This window comes from Lepisosteus platostomus, chromosome 7, assembly GCF_059453375.1.
Source record: "Lepisosteus platostomus isolate fLepPlt1 chromosome 7, fLepPlt1.hap1, whole genome shotgun sequence".
Lineage (NCBI taxonomy): Eukaryota > Metazoa > Chordata > Actinopteri > Semionotiformes > Lepisosteidae > Lepisosteus > Lepisosteus platostomus.
The window spans coordinates 28,779,624-28,787,573 of NC_142617.1; the positions used below are offsets into that span (position 1 = coordinate 28,779,624).

The following is a 7,950-nucleotide window of genomic DNA, read 5'->3' on the forward strand; positions in this document are numbered from 1 at the left end:
TCGGATTCCAGCTATGGCATAATTACGCATCTGTAGTAGTATAAAGTGACACCTTTTGTCAAACTTTTGACAGGTACCACGCCCCCCTTTTCCAGCCAATGGGCGTCAGTGGTGGTTGGCTGTCCCGCCCCCTTGCCAGCCAATGGCGTGTTGTTATTTGTGCATGTCCCGCCCCCTCAGGAGCCAATGGTGTGTCGTTAAGGGTTGGAACTCCCACCTCCCCCCGACCGGTCGGTCCGGAGCCTCAGGGTCCCAAAGCCCCAAGGCGGCGCATCCCTCGCTTTAGGTGTGTGAAAGTGTGTATTGGTTTGGAAGGGGACCATGTCTGCCGCGTGTTGAGTGCGCTCTATTATAACCCTAGGAAATCGGGTAGTTACAGCTGCGCGGGGAGTCTTTTGCGGGCCGCGAGATCCCGGGGAGTGAGCGGCGCCAGCCGCGGCCGGGTGGCCGAGTGGTTGTCCGGCCAGGCTGCTTATACGCTGCACAAGCCATGTCTCAAAAGCAGCAGGGATGTAAGCACACACACACTGACTGCGTAAGACTCACGGAAAGAATTCGCAGGACAAACACCATGTGAAATGTGAACCGCTTTATTTCAACAGTGGGTTTTCAAACACAGAAACAGCGCAGCAGCTCTTTTTACACGTTACAGACTCCAGTTTGCAAGTATGTGAAATGTGAACCGCTTTATTTCAACAGGGGGGTTTTCAAACACTGAAACAACGCAGCACACACGCGTTACCGGCTCCTGTTTGCATTCAACAATTAAATGTTGGTGCGGAAAATTAGTTCGGTACACGTAACCACTACCCCAATATTGCTGAGAAACTTTGCGGCATCTGAAAAAGCATTCATAACCCCCTTCCGCTCCCCGTGTCTAAAGCCATAAGAACCACACTTGGCGATCCGATCTAGCAGAGCAAAAAAATTTGCCTGCGTAATCAGCAGGATGGTGTTACCACAGGTTCTGTGCAAAACACGCTGTATTTTGGAATACACACTGTAGAACCCCCCAGGCTTCCTTTTCTGATCTGAAAACATCAGATCTGCAATAATTTCACTCAAGTTCTTGACATACACATCTATCTGTTTAACAAATTTAAGGACATTAGCATTCGACTCTTTGTTTTGCATATCAAGCTTTGTAGAGAGAAGTGTGTGAAGCACTCTTAGTAAGAATTCAGACATATACATTCATTCTTCGGACGATGGCACACCCGGGTCTGTAAAACAGAGTGAAATCTGTATTCACATTTTACATAGATCTTTTTTTTTTGCGTCTGTAAAAATAAGAATAGTGTTTCTTTTGCAACTCATCAAAAGTCACGTCTACTAATTTTTCATCCAGCTGTTCAAGTGTGGTGTGTACATGCTCGTATGGGGAGCGGTCCTCAATTATATTTTTTAGCAACTGTTTTATGCACCGCTCAGTGTCATTTGTAATGGTGTGCGAACCCAGACACCTGGCGGTGTACAGAACAGCCGATAAAATTCGGGCTAAACTGAGAGACTTATAAATTTCTAAAGCGGCAAACGTCACATCTTCAAACCCATCTGTGTAGCCGCCAGAGAGGCATGTGTGACCCTGCTGCCCAGGATGGTCAATCAAACAGGCTGGGCAGTCATCAACCAGGACCCCCTTTAAACAGTGTTTGAAGATGCAATAAACTACTTCTTTCACAATCTGGGGCATAACATCGGGCTCATTAGGGACATGGGCATCAGCTTTATTAACATTTGGGCGAACACACAAGCATAGACACGAGACATTCAGTTGTGCCGGTAGGCTGAAGATTGACCCATCCACATCCTCTTTATTCTATTAAAGGAAAAAGAAAAGGAAGGCTTAACAAAATAGACATGCTTTGTACCTAAAATATCGAGCATTTAACGCACTTTTGAGCTAAGGTTTTTCGTTAATATTTACGATTTGTAGCGTGGTATCATCGCTAGCACCCGGCAGTTCTTCAACATCTGGTACCCCAGCTGAACTCACACCCCCGCCGCTGTCACAGGGTGCAGAGGGTGGGGTCGGGTTTTGCTAAAAAGAAGACCAAGTATTAAAATGACATACGCTAAGCACCAATACAACAATTCCATGATCAGAAAAAAATATTTTAGCCGCCTACCTCTTCACTTTGTAGAGTAGCGGACCCCGTTTCTCCACAGAAAGAAGCCATCTCCGCAGCTCCGCGGTGTCTGATAGCTCCAAGGACGCACTGCGACCCTGTCAGGCCGGAGCGTTTAAGAATATGCGCCAATGGTGTAACACGCCTACATAACACAAGACATTTTTCAATTGGTTGTGATGCTTTAAAACGCATCACAACATTGGTTGTGATGACCCCCCCCCCCGATTTATCAAGAGCGAAACGTATTCACTTATCAGTTTATAAGTTTTAAACTTTAAAAGTATTAACACACAACGCAAACACAAATGTTGTGTTTCCCCAGAAAATAAATTTTAAACACGCAGGGTTGGTCTTAAAGTTTTTAAAATAACGTAATAAGACACAGTTTATTTTTAATAAAACATTCGCGACAGCTTTTTCAAAAGTTTGAGATAAATTTGCACACAGCGCAAGCGTAAAAGTCTTTAAGGTATTAACAGGCAACAACTGATGGGGTGTTGTTCTTCATACTTTAACGGATTGCCCCTAAAGTTCTAAAATTACCTAGTAGAGATAATTTGTGATTTTTGGAGACGTGCGGTGTGTTGGGGGGTTAGTTAAAAGCTCTGGAATGCAGAGTGGGGGAGTAAAATTGACCCCCAGGGAAAGTTTACAAACATTTTAAATTAATGTAAAGTTTTCTAATTTACAAGCACCACATGTATTTCACGCAAAAATGTTCTTAACAATCGCAGCGCGAAAAAATAAAACCTCAAAATATCAAGCTTGGTTTGTGAACACGTCCCTATAAAGAACAGATACATTTTCTTATAGCATTAATAAAAAACATTTTGTTTGATAATATTCTTAGCGGTCTGTTGGTGAATCAAACACAGACACCGTGGCACATTTTCACCACGTTTTAACAGCTATGAAATTTAGACACCGTTGTATGTCTTTAAATAATATAGATTTTAACATTCTAACGGTCTATATTCACTTATCAGTTTATAAGTTTTAAACTTTAAAAGTATTAACACACCACGCAAACACAAATGATGTCTTTGCCCAGAAAATAAATTTTAAACACGCGGGGTTGGTCTTAAAGTTTTTAAAATAACGTAATAAGACACATTTTATTTTTAATAACACATTCGCGACAGCTTTTTCGAACGTTTAAGATAAATTTCCACACATCGCAAGCGTAAAAGTCTTTAAGGTATTAACAGGCAACAAATGATGGGGTGTTGTTCTTCATACTTTAACGGATTGGTCCTAAAGTTCTAAAATTACCTAGTAGAGATAATTTGTGATGTTTTTGGAGATGGGCGGTGTGGGGGTTAGTTAAAGGCTCTGGAATGCAGAGTGGGGGGGGAAACCCCCAGGGAAAGTTTACAAACATTTTAAATTCATGTAAAGTTTTCTAATTTACAAGCACCACATGTATTTCATGCAAAAATGTTCTTAACATCGCAGCGCGAAAAAATAAAATCTCAAAACATCAAGTTTGGTTTGTGAACACGGCCCTATAAAGAACAGATACATTTTCTTATAGCGTGAATAAAAACATTTTGCTTGATAATATTCTTAGCAGTCTGTTGGTGAATCAAACACAGACACCGTGGCACATTTTCACCACGTTTTAACAGCTATGAAATTTAGACACCGTTGTATGCGTTAAAATAATATAGATTTTAACATTATAACGGTCTAAAACGTTTTCTAAAATGTTTCTTAAAATAATTTCTACAATCCAGTACGTGCACCCCCAACGATACCTAAGATTAATGGTTTTATGGGGGGGGTTTCTTAGAAGAGTTTATCGGTTTGGGTATAAGTACCAGCGGTTTAACAGGTGAAGTTTTGGCTGGATTCCAATTCTTACAGTCTCACGTTATCGCCTAACTCGTCAGAATGGATCACGCCGATCAATTACAACAGTCTGAAGATATTCTATTTACAGACTTAACACTGCTCGACTTGATAGACGAATACGAGGACTCCACGAATTTCAGCGGTATTTATATCCGGCTTTTTGTGAGACAATTACAACGTCACGGTGCATGTCTGTTTGCTATAGTTACAAAACATTGTATAATATTTGTATACTAGGCAATATTGAATTATTATAATGGAATTACCAGGGAATTGTTCCGTAATGTGGTCGTGACTGTGTGTATCCATTCATTTCCATAAGCCCCGAAAACCACAGCTGTAAAAAGGCCAGTTACGGCGCAGCCCAACACTGGTGAGTAATTACGACGAATGTTTTGAATAACGCTTTACGACCATGTGAGTCTTAAAGACACCGGGGTACATACTCCACACCAAAACTCGTATGTGTCTATTCTGCAGACGCGGGCGAAGGGACAAGTCGCTACACATTTAAAAAACCTCGTTTGGGTTTACAATACCACCGCAAAACCTTGTGGAGACACATGCAGATGTTCACGTCATACCAGAGGGTGCGGGGCATATTATCAGATCGCCTGAGAGAAGAGGTCGGTATTATATAAAACATTCTTTTAGCATGGCCATTTAAACGTGTCTATAATAAAAATCCCCACCGTTTTTCTATTTTTTGGTAATTTGCGGTGTTGAGTTCTTTCACTAATGGTATTTTCCCACTCCATGCAGACCCCGGACCTTCAAAAAATAAACTGCGATGAGCCAACACGTTAACTGGGTCAACAAGCTCAAAACGTCTGAAATCAACCATAAAAGGTTAATATAATTTAAGCGTGGTCAAGATGTGTTATGATCCACTTACGGCAAACATTACTTCTTTTGTTAGGATGTTAATTCGCTGAAAGATCCTACTTCGTGTAGTTTTATGTTTGGGAGTGTTAAAAAACCTTATTTTAAAACTGCTTAGCTTTTAAAGTTAAAAGCGACTGGTCTGTGCGAGGGTCTATAGGCCGTTAACCACGCCGCTTGACCCAGTAGCGCCACCACAGTCGTAAAGGAAACCGGTGTAACAACATGTCCGGGTAACTTGTTCCATTCCCCCGCAGCCCTTTGTGTAAGGATGCGGCACATGTTTGGCGTTTTTATCATAGTTATCGTAGTTTTCTGATTTTGACAGTTTAGATTTCATTGATTGTTGTGTTGAAAAGTCTTTTATTTTTATCACAGTGTAGTTTTCTGATTTTGAGATGTGGAGCATTGGCGTGATATTAAAAAGTCTTTTATTTTTTCACACAGCAGCTGTATCGACGAGCGGCGAAACAAATGTGGCGGAAACGTCGGACCCTAAGGTGGTGACTGCATCGGAGACGGCTGTTAAGACGCTGACCAAATCCAAACTTGTCAAGCCTGCGGAGCGAAATAATAACGCTCCTAAAGACTTGGTGCTTGGTGATTTGGGATACTCAGAGCGGTATATTGCAGACTTAGTATCAAAGGTGGGCACTAATGAGGTGGATAAAAAGCGGTATTTAGAGAATCTAAGAGCCGCTTTAGCAAGTGCACAGGCAGTGTTTCCAAAAATGATCCAGGTTTACACTGCTAGCCTCTTAGACGTTTTTTCTAAAGAGGATGTCGATCTAACCTCTGGATTTCACTACCTCGTAATGCTATTTCATGGAGCAATGGTGAAGACCCACCGGGATAAATGACTAAACATGCGGTCTAAAAAGTGTTTAAAAGACCGACCGCTTGCCAACAGCAAGCGTTTGTACATAAATAAAAGAATTAAACTGGCAAAAGCATGTTTGTTGCGTCATAAAAGATTCAGAGAGAGGCAGCAGATTTCCCAAGGGTCGCCCGAACCACGCAATGAAAATGCAGTGGTAGAAAATAACTTAAGGCCCGAGGGTGTTGTAGCAGAACAGGATGGCGGTAACCGAGAACCGGTTGTACTGAACGATCTGAATCAGGTTGGTGGCGGTGCAGGGGCGAATAGAGACCCCTTAGTTTTCCTGGAGCGTATACGTAGTTATAACAGGTCTTATAATAATTTTAGAGCAACAGAGCACCATGAAGAATTTCGTTTTGTTAATCTTGACAGATTAACCTCGTATGTACAGGCTATAGACGCTGTGCATGGTGCAGTCCAGAGAATATTGGATGAGCTTTCTCCAAATATCGGGAGGAATGATTTTGTACAGCTGCGTTTGACTGCGGGTGGTTTTAACAAACCCTTGTTCTCACGCAGGAGACACCCCGGAGAATTAAATGCTGCCGATTTTTTAAGCCACATCTCAGACCTCTTACAGAGCCACACAGAGGTTCTCATCAATGACAGCCTCCGATTAGTGGTGACGATAGTTAGGAATATGCAGGGGGGTGCCCGGCCAAGATTTAAATCCGTTCTGTACAGCCAGGTAATTGCTCAGAAAAAAGCGCGCCTTATCGACTTACAGTACACGGGCGGTAATCTGTGTTTCGCCGGGTGTGTGTACGGTTTGTTGAATGAAGGTTGTACCGATGGGGAAATGTTACAGGGCGCTAAACGAATGCACAAAGAGTTGGGTTTTCCAGAGAATCGGAAAATTAGTTTGTCAGACATTACCGCTTTTGAAAAACATTTAAAGGTGGTCATTAAAATTTTGTACCACGACCAGGGTGATTGGAAATATTTTACAATGGGGCCCACACCACCAAATTCTAAAATACTTTTTGTTCTACTGCATGAAGAGCATTTTTATGGGGTTTTAAATATTAAAGCTTTTGTGGGGGCGGTGTATTTTTGCACTAACTGCTAAGCGGCGTATAGCCACATGAACGCACACGCCTGTGTTAAAGCTTGTAAAACCTGTTTAGATCCCCAGTGTTGCGAAATTGATGCAGAAATTCAGAATTGCCCGGCCTGTAAGGTCTTTTGTCGTAGCTCTCAGTGTTTGGCGAGACACATGCGGAATGCGGCGACGGGTGTTACTAAGTGTGAGCGCAGGGTCTTTTGTGAGAAATGTGGGGTTTATAACCTCGCAAGTCACAAATGTAAAGAGAAACTGTGCTTGCGTTGTAACAACGTGATCGACACCCCTGACACACATTGTGCTACATACCGCCTTTGGACAACCCCAAAATTTCAAACAAGTACATTTTTTTGGACTTTGAATGCATGCAAGAAACGGGGACACACATACCAAATTACGTCCACGCCCTTCACATTGACAATAAACGAAGCCGGGAATTTTATGGTGAAACTTGTCTAAAGGATTTTGTGTGTAAATTTATCGATAGACGTTTCAAAAATCAAACGTTCATATCGCACAATGGCAAGGGATATGACAATTACCTAGTGATCAGACAGTTGTTAGCTGAAAAGATGGACGTTGAACTAATTAATCAGGGTGGTAAGATAATGTGTATGACCGTAAAAGCTCTGAACATTTTTATCGATTCTTTAAACTTTCTGCCTATGAAATTAAGCAAACTGCCGGCCGCCATGGGGTTCCCCGGGTGTAAGGGTCATTTTCCACACTTGATAAACACTTCAGAAAACCAAAATTATGTCGGACCGATGCCGCCGCCAGAACTTTACGGCGTTAACTACATGCTGCCGAGCGAGAAAGCCGAGTTTTTGGTGTGGTATGAAGAATGCAGGGGAAGCGTGTTTAACTTACAGAGAGAGTTGAAACGTTACTGCCAGTTGGATGTGGCAATTCTAAGAGAAGGCTGTATCAGGTTTCGGGACGAGGTCATGAATATGACCAGAAAGACACGTGTGACTGAGTCAGGGGCCGCCTGCGTTGTCTGCATCGATCCCTTTCAGTTTGTGACCATCGCTAGTGTCTGCATGGCCGTGTTCAGACTTATGTTTTTACAGGAAGAGACTATTGCGTTGCTACCCCATGACAATTACCACCGCAAGCAAAAAACGATTTTCTACACC

General features: G+C 42.4%; 2 long non-coding RNA genes across 2 annotated transcripts; one reads left to right on the forward strand and one right to left on the reverse strand.

The window, feature by feature from the left end:
* Positions 1 to 948: 948 nt before the first annotated feature.
* On the reverse strand, positions 949 to 2,160 carry LOC148658494 (uncharacterized). The gene is made up of 3 exons (XR_015940557.1): positions 2,130 to 2,160; positions 1,928 to 2,041; positions 949 to 1,819 (listed from the first exon to the last, which is right to left on the reverse strand). It is a non-coding gene; the product is annotated as an uncharacterized LOC148658494 (long non-coding RNA).
* Positions 2,161 to 4,473: 2,313 nt separating this feature from the next.
* Positions 4,474 to 5,573, forward strand: LOC148658495 (uncharacterized). Its single transcript, XR_015940558.1, has 3 exons — positions 4,474 to 4,612; positions 4,749 to 4,835; positions 5,316 to 5,573. It is a non-coding gene; the product is annotated as an uncharacterized LOC148658495 (long non-coding RNA).
* The last annotated feature ends 2,377 nt before the right edge of the window (positions 5,574 to 7,950 follow it).